Here is a 13778-nt window from a genome sequence, read left to right as displayed (position 1 = left end):
GCATGCGAGCTATGTGGCCTGCCCAGCGGAGCTGATCAAGTGTGGTCAGTGCTTCAATACTGGGGGATGTTAGCTTGGATGAGGACGCTGATGTTAGTGTGCCTGTCCTCCCAGGGGATTTGTAGGATCTTGCAGAAACATCGTTGGTGATATTTCTCCAGCAACTTGAGGTGTCTACTGTACATAATCCATGTCTCTGAGCCATACAGGAGGGCAGGTATTACTACAGCCCTGTAGATCTAGAGCTTGGTGGCAGTTTTGAGGGCCTGGTCTTCAAACACTCTTTTCCTCAGGCGGCCAAAGGCTGCACTGGCACACTGGAAGTGGTGTTAGATTTCATCGTCGATGCCTGCTCTTGTTGATAGGACGCTCCCGAGATATGGGAAGTGGTCCATGTTGTCCAGGGCCATGCCATGGATCTTGATGACTGGGGGGCAGTGCTGTACAGCGAGGACTGACTGGTGGAGTACCTTTGCCTTACGGATGTTTAGCGTAAGGCCATGCTTTCGTACACCTCAGTAAATAGATCGACTATGCCCTGGAGTTCAGACTCTGTATGTGCGCAGACGCAGACGTCGTCCGCGTACTGTAGCTCGACGACAGAGATTGGGGTGGTCTTGGATCTGGCCTGGAGACGGCGCAGGATGAACAGGTTCCCACTGGTTCTGTAGTTTAGTTCCACTCCAGCTTGTTGACTGTGAGGTGGAGCATGGTGGCGAGAAAGATTGAGTAGAGGGTTGGGGTGATGACGCAGCCCTGTTTGACTCCGGTGCGGACGTGGATTGGGTCTGTGATGGATCCATTGGTAAGGATCACGGCCTGCATCTCGTCGTGGAGCAGGCGGAGGATGGTGACGTACTTTTGGGGGCATCGGAAACGGAGAAGGACGCTCCATCGACCCTCGTGGTTGACAGTGTCAAAGGCCTTTGTCAGGTCGAAGAAGGCCATGTATAAGGGCTGGTGCTGCTCCCTGCATTTCTCCTGCAGTTGTTGCGCTGCAAAAATCATGTCCGTTATGCCCCGTAGGGGACAAAATCTGCACTGTGACTCCGGGAGGAGCTCCTCGGTCACGGGAAGAAGACGGTTGAAGTGGACTCTAGCGACGACTTTCCCAGTGTTTGATAACAGGGAGAATCCTCTGTAGTTGCCGCAGTCGGACTTGTCCCCTTTATTAAAGGTGGTCACGATTACTGTATCTCTGAGATTCCCCCAGCATGCTCTTCTCCCTCCAGATGAGAGAGATGAGGTTGTGTGTTCGCGCCAGCAGTGTCTATCCGCCATACTTCAGTGCCTCGGCAGGGATTCCGTCCGCACCCGTAGCCTTGTTGTTTTTAAGCTGTCTTATGTCTTTTCCTACCTCGTGCAATGCTGGGGTCTCACTGAGGTGGTGGCGGGTAGCATGCTGCTGGATGGAGTTGAGAACACTCGAGTCAAAGGCAAAGTCTTGATTGAGGAGATCTTCGAAGTGCTCCTTCCAGCAGGCCCTGACTGCTTCGGTGTCCTTGATGAGTGTTTCCCCGTTCTTGGCCAGCCGTGTGGTGAGGCCTTGGGTGTTTGGCCCGCAGGTGGCCTTTACTGCAATGAAGAATCCTCGCACATCATGGCTGTCGGCCAGTTGCTGTATCTCCTGTGCTTTCTCCATCCACCACCTGTTCTTTAGATCCCGGGTTTTTTGTTGGACCTCAGTCTTGAGCCGTCTGTAATGCTGCTTTGCTGCTTCCGCGTTGGGTTGCTGTTTAAGACTCAGAAATGCCCTACACTTGCAATCTATTAGCTCTTAGATCTCCTGATCATTCTCATCAAACCAGTTCTGGTGTTTCCTGGTTGAGTGACCGAGCGTCTCTTTGCAGTCATTGGTTATGGAGGCCTGGAGGACAGACCAAGCGCTGTGGACATTCTGCGTCTCAGGGTCGTCAAGGCACACCAGGTTAGCTGAAAGTCGCTGGCTGTATAGTATTGCTTGTGAATAACATTTCCTCTATAAGCGCAAGACTCTGTCTAGAGCTTTCATTCCTGGCACAGAGACAACAGCTCCAAGCTTGGCTCACTAGCAGTATTCCCCAGCACTGACACGAGGAAATTTGCCAGGACCAGGAGTGCACTTGTTGGGGAATTCTAGTCCAGAACGTCCCGATTAGTATCTGTCATATTTGCAGTAAATATCTGCACTCAAATGCATTAAATAATTTGATGGTCACTCCCTCCTGATCACTGGCCTAAGAACTAAAATGCAGGCTCCCTGGTGAAGTGGATTCCTGCAGAGTCAGGCAAGGCAAGTAGCTAACATTCGTTCTCAGCTGCTTTGTCCACCTGAGAGGGCAGACGGGACCTCGGTTTATCGTCTCACCCAACAGTGCAGATACTGACACTGTGTAGTCAAATGCAGTCACTGTTGCTTTGTAGACAAATGCAGCAGCCAATTTACACACAGCAAGATCCCAAAAACAGTAATTAAATATTGGCCAGGACATCGGGGATAACTCCCCTGCTCTTCTTCGAAATAGTGCCGTGGGATCTTTTAGGTCCACCTGAGAAAGAGCAGTAGTTTAACATCTCATCTGAAAGACGGCACCTCCGACAGTGTAGCACTCCCTCAGCACTGCACTGGAGTGGCAGCCTAGATTTATGTGCTCAAGTCTCTGGAGTGGGATTTGAACCCACAACCTTCTGACTCCGAGGCGAGAGTGCTGCCCACTGAGCCACAGCTGACACTTTAACATATGTTCACCTTCTCATTGGCTGAAAATAGGCCTCCTCCATTTTTCAAACCTCCCTGGTTGGCAAAGTTGTGCAACAAGCAACAATGATCTTGGAGACCCTGCGGGGTTGTACTGTAACATACCCCCTGATCCAAACAGGCACCTGACGCACTGCTTCAAGATGCCTATAATATTTTCCATTGTTCGTCCAATGACTGCATTAGCCTCATTGACTTCAACTGTTGGAAGATTATAGAATCATAGAAATTTACAGCACGGAAGGAGGCCATTTTGACCCATTGTGTCCGCGCCGGCCGACAAAGAGCTTTCCAGCCTAATCCTACTTTCCAGCTCCAGTCCATAGCCCTGTAGGTTACGGCACTTCAAGTGCACATCCAAGTGCTTTTTAAATGTGGTGAGGGTTTCTGCCTCGACCACCTTTTCAGGCAGTGAGTTCCAGACCCCCACCACACTCTAGGTAAAAACAATTCTCCTCAAATCCCCTCCAAACCTACCAATGACTTTAAATCTATGCCCTCTGGTTGTTGACCCCTCTGCTAAGGGAAATAGGTCCTTCCTATCCACTCTATCCAGGCCCCTCATAATTTCATACACCTTAACAAGATCTCCCGCAACCTCTTCTTTTCCAAAGAAAACAACCCCAGCCTATTCAATCTTTCCTCATAGCTAAAATTCTCCAGTCCCGGCAACATCCTCGTAAATCTCCTCTGTACCCTTTCTAGTGCAATCACATCTTTCCTGTAATGTGGTGACTAGAACTGCACACAGTACTCCAGCTGTGGCCTAACTAATGCTTTATACAGTTCAAGCATAACCTCCAGGATCTCAGCTGACATATTGGTAGTGCGTTGTTATTGGCCTCAGTGCCCCAGTGTTGAGGAGAAGAAAACCCACAAATTTCTGCTCTCTATTCCTGTCTAGTGACCCCTGCTGAAAAGTGGGAGAATGGATGTAGGTTCGGGGTATGAAGGGATGTGGCTGCAACACCCTTTGGTGCGATTGTCAATGCTGGGCTCAGAATCAGTCATAGCTCCCAGAGTCCCAGAAAAAGCCACAATATCCCACTGTCTCCAAATGACACAAGCACCAACACAAGTCCTACCACCCAGTGTGAGGAGGGCGTGCTGCGTGAGGAACACTGAATGAGCAGATTGTAGAGGCAACAACAACAACTTGCATTTTATACAGCGCCTTTAACGTAGTAAAACATCCCAAGGCGCTTCACAGGCGTGTAAATAGTACAGGTTGAGTGTCCAAAATCCAGAATTCCGGAATCCATGAAGTGTTCCGGAATCCGGACTCCGGAACGATTGGTGGCAGGGTCGTCTGGAATCCATAAAGTGTTCCGGAATCCGGACCCGCCGACCCTGCCGACCTCGAGGTCCTGCCGCTGCCCGACCTCGGGCCTCGCTTCACCGTCCCTCGCCTCACCACTGCATGACCTCGGGCCTCGCCTCACCATCCCTCGCCTCACCGCTGCATGACCTCGGGCCTCGCCTCACCATCCCTCGCCTCACCGCTGCATGACCTCGGGTCTCGCCTCACCATCCCTCGCCTCACTGCTGCCAGACCTCGGGCCTCGCCTCACCATCCCTCGCCTCACTGCTGCCAGACCTCGGGCCTCGCCTCACCATCCCTCACCTCACCACTGCATGATCTCGGGCCTCACCTCGCCATCCCTCGCCTCACCACTGCATGATCTCGGGCCTCACCTCGCCATCCCTCGCCTCACCACTGCATGATCTCGGGTCTCGCCTCACCATCCCTCGCCTCACTGCTGCCAGACCTCGGGCCTCGCCTCACCATCCCTCGCCTCACCGCTGCCAGAACTCAGGCCTCGCCTCGCCGCCACTTCCCTTACCTCGAGGCCTCCTTGCCGGCCCGAACACCTCCTCTGCGATGGGGCCACCCGACCAGCTCTTCGACGGGTCCCACCCGAACACTTCTCCGGCAGCGAGCCTCCGGCCAACAACCTCATCGCCCGGCGAACACCCCCCGCTGACGATCCGAAATCCGGAAATACCCGAACCTGGGCTCGGGTGTTTCCGGATTCATGACATCAGAAAGACGTTCCAAAATCCGGCAAAACGCAAAATCCAGAACAACCTCGGTCCTGAGGGTTCCGGATTCGGAGCATTGCAACATTTGATACCGAGCCATCTAAGCAGATATTAGGAAAGGCTTGCTCAAAGAGGTAGGTTTTAAGGAGCATCTTAAAGGAGGGAGAGAGAGGTAGATGGGTGGAGAGGTTTAGGGAGGGAGTCCCAGAGCTTGGGGCCTAGATGGTTGAAGGAACGGCCGCCGATGGCAGTGGAGGATTGGAGACCTACTGGCCAGAGGAGCAGCTCATGTTCTCTATGGGCCTGCGTACGAAAGATTGGCGCTGAACGCGATTGTTATCTCCAATGACCTGGGTCTGGCCAAAGCAACCTGCAAGGTCTAACTCCATGTGCGGAGGAGTCCGCGGTGTCGATCTGTGCACCTGTACAATGGCTCCTTGGAACTGCTGCAGAGTGTGTAGCAATTCCAAGGGTCCCACATAACAACAACAACACAACTTGTATTTATATAGCCTCTTAATCATGCCAAGGCGCTTCACAGGAGTATTATGAGATTTTAAAAATTGACACCGAACCATATAAGTAGAAATTAGCGCAGGTGACCAAAACTTGGTCAAAGAGGTATGTTTCAAGGAGTGTCTTGAAGGAGAAAAGAGGGGTGGAGAGGTTTAGGAAGGGAGTTCCAGAGCTTGGGGCCCAGGCAATAGAAGGCACGGCCACCGATGGTTGAGTGATTATAATCAGCGATGCTCAAGAGGGCAGAATTAGAGGAGCGCAGACATCTCGAGGGGTTGTGGGACTGGAGAAGATTACAGAGATAGGGAGGGGTGAGGCCATGGAGGCATTTGGAAAGCTTGGTCAACGAGGCAGAGGTCCTTCGTACAGTAAGAGGGCCCTTTGCCCAGTTGGAGAGTCGTTCATGAATGCTCATATCGCGGCTATGGAGTATTGGGCTCGAACATGCAGCATACCCTCTTGTCTGGTTTCAAAGTGCTGGGAGATCAGGGCGAGAGAGCCTCTACCTAGGGCTTCATGGACCTCAGTGCACCCTGGAGCTCTGCTCCCAGACAGGTCAGTAGCTGCGGAGGGGGGAGTGATCAGCTGGGGAGGGCACAGGTGAGGCTGCTTCTGCCCCGGGCAGTGACCTGTGCCCTCGTTAGCCTCCCAGGAGATGCGGCAGAAAGTGAGCAGGACCAGGCAGCAATGCAAACAGCTACAGAGCACTCTCACCAAATGTAATGTGTCTGCTTTGTGGGTTCTTTGCTAAAGAATTCATAGCAACACGTTGCTATTAAGACCTAGTTGGTTTATTAGCAATACGTTTAACAATCACACTAAACATTACCAGTTCATCCACCAGGTTCACAACCAACTGCCTCATCGTGGATCCCCGAACCCAACTGGCTGGGGTTTTATTGAGTCTTGTGAACATTAATGATTTGGATGAGGGAATTGAGTGTAATATCTCCAAGTTTGCAGATGACACTAAGCTGGGAGGCAGTGTGAGCTGTGAGGAGGATGCTAAAAGGCTGCAGGGTTACTTGGACAGGTTAGGTGAGTGGGCAAACCCGTGGCAGATGCAGTATAATGTGGATAAATGTGAGGTTATCCACTTTGGTGGCAAAAACACGAAGGCAGATTAGGAAAAGGGGTGGTGCAATGAGACCTGGGTGTCATGGTACATCAGTCATTGAAGGTTGGCATGCAGGTACAGCAGGCGGTTAAGAAAGCAAATGGCATGTTGGCCTTCATAGCGAGGGGATTTGAGTACAGGGGCAGGGAGGTCATACTGCAGTTGTACAGGGCCTTAGTGAGGCCTCACCTGGAATATTGTGTTCAGTTTTGGTCTCCTAATCTGAGGAAGGACGTTCTTGCTATTGAGGGTGTTTAGCGAAGGTTCGCCAGACTGATTGCCGGGATGGCAGGACTGACATATGAGGAGAGACTGGATCGACTGGGCCTGTATTTACTGGAGTTTAGAAGGGTGAGAGGGAATCTCATAGAAACATATAACATTCTGACGGGACTGGACAGGTTAGATGCAGGAAGAGTGTTCCCAATGTTGAGGAAGTCCAGAACCAGGGGACATAGTTTAAGGATAAGGGGTAAGCCATTTAGGACTGAGATGAGGAGAAACTTCTTCACTCAGAGACTTGTTAACCTGTGGAATTCCCTACCGCAGAGAGTTGTTGATGCCAGTTCATTGGATATATTCAAGAGGAAGTTAGATATGGCCCTTACGGCTAAAGGGATCGAGGGGTAAGGAGAGAAAGCAAGAAAGGGGTACTGAGGGAATGAGCAGGCATGATGTTATTGAATGGTGGTGCAGGCTCGAAGGGCCGAATGGCCTACTCCTGCTAAGCCACTCCCAACTCAACAGCTCTACAAACCTGTGAGCATACGCATGGGTGCATACATTACACCACCTGACACAAGGAAAGTATAGGACCAAATCAATCCCAAGAGTCTCCTACTGATAACCCAAAACCAACCACCTTACTTACCCTTGTCACTGGATAAACATCTACAAAGAGCAACAGGTTAGCTGCTGGGAGAAACACATCAAACACTGCCACCTAGTGGAAGCATTGAGGTAAAACATACTTGTGAGTTTTTAATTATTTATACTTGAACTTTTTGCCGAGAGAGTTTAATTATGATGCAGAATAAAGTAAGAGCTCATAAGAACAAAAGAATTAGGAACAGGAGTAGGCCATTTAGCCCCTCGAGCCTGCTCCGCCACTCAACAAGATCATGGCTGATCTGGCCGTGGACTCAGCTCCACTTACCTGCCCGCTCCCCATAACCCTCAATTCCCTTATTGGTTAAAAATCTATCAATCTGTGATTTGAATACATTCAATGAGCTAGCCTCAACTGCTTCCCTGGGCAGAGAATGCCACAGATTCACAACCCTCTGGGAGAAGAAATTCCTTCTCAACTCGGTTTTAAATTGGCTCCCCCGTATTTTGAGGCTGTGCCCCCTAGTTCTAGTCTCCCCGACCAGTGGAAACAACCTCTCTGCCTCTATCTTGTCTATCCCTTTCATTATTTTAAATGTTTCTATAAGATCACCCCTCATCCCTCTGAACTCCAACAAGTAAAGACCCAGTCTACTCAATCTAACATCATAAGGTAACCCCCTCATCTCCGGAATCAGCCTAATGAATCGTCTCTGTACCCTCTCCAAAGCTAGTATATCCTTCCTTAAGTAAGGTGACCAAAACTGCACGCAGTACTCCAGGTGCGGCCTCACCAATACCCTGTACAGTTGCAGCAGGACCTCCCTGCTTTTGTACTCCATCCCTCTCGCAATGAAGGCCAACATTCCATTCGCCTTCCTGATTACCTGCAGCACCTGCAAATTAACTTTTTTGGAATTCATGCACAAGGAAATCCGTACCTCCACGACCGAGGTTTTATGTGGCGGTCGGAAGAGAGGGCTGTGGCTGGTGAGGTGACCAGGGTCAGGGACCTGCTCGATGGCGGAGGAGCGGGCTGGATGGAGCCAGACACGCTGGCGCGGCGCCTAAACTCTGCCAACGTCCGCCACGCGGCCGATTCCATCGAGTCGCTAAAAACAGCTCTGGGCCCTGACTCTGTTAGGTGCATCGAGGAGGCTCAAGCACGTGGGGAGATCCCGTCCGAACTGACCCCCGTCCGGACGGAATTCCTCATCGGCGCCAAACCCCGGAACCTCCCTCGGGGGCCGGCGCCTCACAACTTGAGCCACCTCGGGGAAATCCCCTCCATGCCTTTCAGTTCCGCGCGGAGGGGTTTCCTGTACGGGCTGCTCCTGCACACTCTCAACTTTGCCATCCTCGCCGGCCGTCCGGACACGCCATGGCGTACCATCTTGCCGTCCGGAGGAGGCGGGGGTCCCCGATGGAGGGCACTCTACGCGGGGGTCCTCCCACTATTCATCGGGGACTTGGCCTGGAGGGTGGTGCACGGAGCAGTGCCGTGCAATAAATTTTTAAGCTGGTTCACAGACTCCCAGGCCGCCTGCAATTTCTGCGGTCTGGAAGAGTCCGTGTTCCATGTTTTTATGGAATGTACAAGGTTGCAGCCCCTGTTTTATTATTTGAAGGGGCTGCTCCTGAAATTCTGGCTGCACTTCAGTCCCACTCTCCTGATCTTTGGGCACCCTGTGCGGAGGGGAGCGGGTAGTTCCGAAGGCCTCCTCGTAGGACTGCTCCTGGGCACGGCCAAGGGTGCCATCAGCCGGTCCAGGCAGCGGGCGGTCGAGGGGGTCGTTCAACCTGACTGCCTGCCTCTCTTCCGCTCTTACATCCGGTCCAGGGTGTCCTTGGAGATGGAGCACGCGGTGTCCACCGGTACGCTCGCTGCCTTCCGCGAGAGGTGGGCACCGGAGGGACTGGAGTGCATCATCACGCCCGGCAACCAAATTTTAATTTGATTTTACGTTTTAAAGTATAATTTGTTTTAAATGCCGGTGCTTTTAGTGTCCCCTTCCCTTTTATAGGGGGCACTGGAAAATTGTGATTTTAGTGCCCAAAAAAAAAAAAAGAAAAACTCAAAAAAAAACAAAAAAAGGAAAAAAAGGGCCTTGTAACTGTCTGGTGTGTCACCCAGGTCGGGTGGCATGATTTAATGTTTTATGTTTTTGCAGGTAGACTCTAAAAGAGTTTCATGCACAAGGACCCCCAGGTCCCTCTGCACTGCAGCATGCTGTAATTTCGCCCCATTCAAATAATATTCCCTTTTACTGTGTTTTTTTTCCAAGGTGGATGACCTCACATTTTCCGACATTGTATTCCATCTGCCAAACCTTAGCCCATTCGCTTAACCTATCTAAATCTCTTTGCAGCCACTCTGTGTCCTCTACACAACCCGCTTTCCCACGAATCTTTGTGTCATCTGCAAATTTTGTTACACTACACTCTGTCCCCTCTTCCAGGTCATCTATGTATACTGTAAACAGTTGTGGTCCCAGCACCGATCCCTGTGGCACACCACTAACCACCGATTTCCAACCCGAAAAGGACCCATTTATCCAGACTCTCTGCTTTCTGTTAGCCAGCCAATTCTCTATCCATGCTAATACATTTCCTCTGACTCCGCGTAACTTTATCTTCTGCAGTAACCTTTTGTGTGGCACTTTATCGAATGCCTTTTGGAAATCTAAATACACCCCATCCATCGGTACACCTCTATCCACCATGCTCGTTATATCCTCAAAGAATTCCAATAAATTAGTTAAACATGATTTCCCCTTCATGAATCCATGCTGCGTCTGCTTGATTGCACTATTCCTATCTAGATGTCCCGCTATTTCTTCCTTAATGATAGCTTCAAGCATTTTCCCCACTACAGATGTTAAACTAACCGGCCTATAGTTACCTGCCTTTTGTCTGCCCTCTTTTTTAAACAGAGGTGTTACTCTGGGAAGGATGGGAATCCACGATAGTTGAGATGGTGCAGAGGGCAAAGTTTGTAAAGGTGTTTTGTGTCTGTGAGTGTTGGTGAATTGGGGAGCTCAGGCACTTGGAGGAGGAGGTTGTCTACGAGAGGTTGCATACTACTGTTACTGGCTGCAAAAGGGTTTCAAGGGGGACAGGATCCTGCTCTGCCATAGGCTGCAAATTGGCCTGCTCCATTTCTCAGACATCTCTGAGAAAAAGAAAGCTGTGCTTTTATATAGCACCTTTCATGACCACTGTACGTCCCAAAGCACTTTTCAGCCAATGAAGTACTTTTTAAAGTGTAGTCACTTATGTAATGTGGGAAACGCGGCAGCCAATTTGCATACAGCAAGCTCCCACAAACAGCAATGTGATAATGAACAGATTATCTGTTTTGGTGATGTTGGTCGAGGGATAAATATTGGCCAGGACACAAGGGAGAACTCCCCTGCTCTTCTTTAAAATACTGCCACAGGATCTTTTACATCCACCTGAGAGAGCAGACTTGGTTTAACATCTCATCCGAAAGACAGCACCTTCAACAGTGCAGCATTCCCTCAGCACTGCACTGGAGTGTCAGTCTAGATTGTTGATCTTGAGTGGGACTTGAACCCCTTAATGTTCTGCTTCTGAGGGAAGGGTGCTACTCACTGAGCCGCAGCTGAGAAAGAAAAGTTGTACAACAAACAATGATCTTGGAGACCCAGGCAGGCATCCCCTGACCCTGACCCATCCAGGCATCTGAAGCACTGTTTCAACTCGCCAAGGCTTCTTCAGCAGCAGTCCCAAACCCGCGACCTCTACCACCCAGAAGAACAAGGGCAGCAGGCGCATGGGAACACCACAACCTCCAGGATCCCCTCCAAGTCACACACCATCCTCACATGAAAATGTACTGCCGTTCCTTCATCGTCGCTGGGTCAAAATCCTGGAATTCTCTTCCTAACAGCACTGTGGGAGTACCTTCACCACACGGACTGCAGCGGTTCAAGAAGGCGGCTCACCACCATCTTCTCAAGGGCGATGAGGGATGGGCAATAAATGCTGGTCTTGCCAGCGACATTCACATTCCATGAACTAATAAAAAAAATGTTTTAACTGTAACACGCTCCACACATGGCTTCAAGATGCCTATTATATTCTCCATTGTTCTTCCAATGACTGCATGGACCTCATGCCTTCAACTGATGGACGATCTCAGCTGCCATGTTGGTTGGACATTGTTATTGGCCTCATTGCCCTACTGCCAAGGCGAAGAAAAGCCAGATGGCGAGGTGAGATAAAGCTGAGCATGTAGATGTTTGAATGAAGTTACATATGGCTCTCACTGGAAGAGGTGACCAATTGGATTGCAAAGAGAGGAAAAAAGGCTGGGAGAGAGATGGAGGCTCCGATCGCCAGACAGGCCCGAGATTATCCATAAATTTCTAAGGGTTTCAGAGGGAGCTTTAATATCAGGGCCCCCAAACATTAGGCCTTACAGCTTGATCTATGCATAATCGATGAATTGGAACAGGAGGAGGCCATCCATACCCTCAAACCTGTTCCCAAATTCTATCAGATCATGGCTGATCTATATCTCAACTCCATTTACCCACCTTTGCTCCATATCTCTTGATTCCCTTAGCCAACAAAACTTGATCTATCTCAGTTTTGAATATTTCAATTATCCCAGAATCCACAGCCTTTTGATGGAGTGAGTTCCAAGTTTCCACTACCGTTTGCATGAAAAAGTGTTTCCTGATTTCCTGAACGGCCTATCTCTAACGTTAAGATAATGCCCCCTTGTTGTGGATTCCTCACCAAAAGTATCAACCCTATCAAATCCCGCTATCATTTTAAAGACTTTGGATCTCCCCACAACCTTCTAAACTCAAGGAAACACAAGCCAGGTTTATGCAGGCTAGTCTCATACTTTAACCTGATATAATTCTAGTTGCTGGACCCCCCTCTAAGACCAATATACCCTTCCTGAGGTGTGGTGCCCAATTAGAACACAGCACTCCAGATGGGGTCTGACCAAGGCTCTGTACAACTGAAGCATAGCTTACACTATTTGTTTTCCAGCCCGCTTCAGATAAAGGCTATCATTCCACCCACCTTTTTGACTGATTTTTGTGCCTGTAGCTTTTAGTGATTTGTGCGCCGGAACATTCAAATCCCTTTGCTGCTCCACATCTCAACTGATTGGATAATACCTTGCTGGACAGTTGGTTTGACTATGATGCCTTTGATAGTCGAATAGCCATCTAGGCTCAATATTTATCCCTCAATCAACAGAACAATAAACTCAGATTATCTGGTCATTATTGCATTGCTGTTCGTGGGAGCTTGCTGTGCATAAATTGGCTGCCGCGTTTCCTACATTACAACAGTGAACTACACGGCAAGTGCTTTGAGACGTTCGGTGGTCGTGAAAGGCGCTATATAAAGGCAAGTCTTTCTTTTTCACAAATGGAGAATGGCAACTTGGGATATTACATCGGATTACATGGGATATACGGAACAGAAACAGGCCATTCAGCCCAACCAGTCCATGCCAGCACTTTCCCTCCACATGAACAGACAGTCCATAATCATGTTTACTAGTTTTCTTCCCATATTCCTTCATCGTCTTTTCCTTCATCAAGTGCTGTGTGCATTTTGCAAAATTGTTGCTGAACTGGAGATAGGAGTTCAGTTTCCATCACGCTCTCTCTTTCTCTCCCTTCCTTTGCTGTCAGCATGAAGCTGCCACAATGTGGCTTTCGTTCTGGGAGGAGCTGTGGATTTGTGCAATTTGCAAGCAATATTACTTTCCCGTTTAGCCACAAGAGCCAAATGTGGTCATACCTCAACAACAAGATAAAGGTTAGCCTGCAGGTTTCAGCTCTCTGGAGCTTCAAGTCTTTCCGATCAAACGTCAGACTGAATTGCAAGCAAGAACAGCCCTTGCCGACTCACTCTCCACTGCAAACTATTACAGAAGTTGCTGCTATATACACATATATATATATACCTGGGTGCAAGCAATTGCTCAGCCTGTGTTAGATCTTTTAATTTCCAATGAAATACGAACTCTGGTTGTAGTTTTAATGTAACTTTATTCTGGCAGCAGCAACAAGCTTCTGGCTTTAAGCCAGACCGTTGTCCTTCTGAGACCACATGGCCAAAATGGCTGTACTTCCTGGTTCAATTTACAGAAAAGAAGTTGCCTTCTTTGACCTTATTGGCTCAATTGATCGTCTGTTAACCTTTGAATTGGCTCGCTATCCATAGGTCCTAAAATGTCAAGTTGATTGATGACTTAATGCAACATGCTGAGTTACACGTAGCAGCTTTGACTTGGGGTCTGTGAATTTTCAAAACTGCAGCCATGCTGCAAAGCTAGAATTCTCTATCAGCCTGTACACTAGAGGGGCCTGTAATCGATTTAGCTGTAGGCATACCATGGATTCTGGGATTGTGACTTGCTGTAATGTACGCACCTGTGAGCATGCAGGTAGAGCTGTTGAGTTGGGAGTGGCTTTGCCAGTTACGTGATGTTCACACGACTCAATAAAACTCCAGCCAGTTGGGATCAGGAGATCCACG

The sequence above is a fragment of the Pristiophorus japonicus genome, chromosome 22, assembly GCF_044704955.1.
Source record: "Pristiophorus japonicus isolate sPriJap1 chromosome 22, sPriJap1.hap1, whole genome shotgun sequence".
Taxonomy (NCBI): Eukaryota; Metazoa; Chordata; class Chondrichthyes; family Pristiophoridae; genus Pristiophorus; species Pristiophorus japonicus.
Note: the sequence above shows the minus strand (reverse complement) of the source record.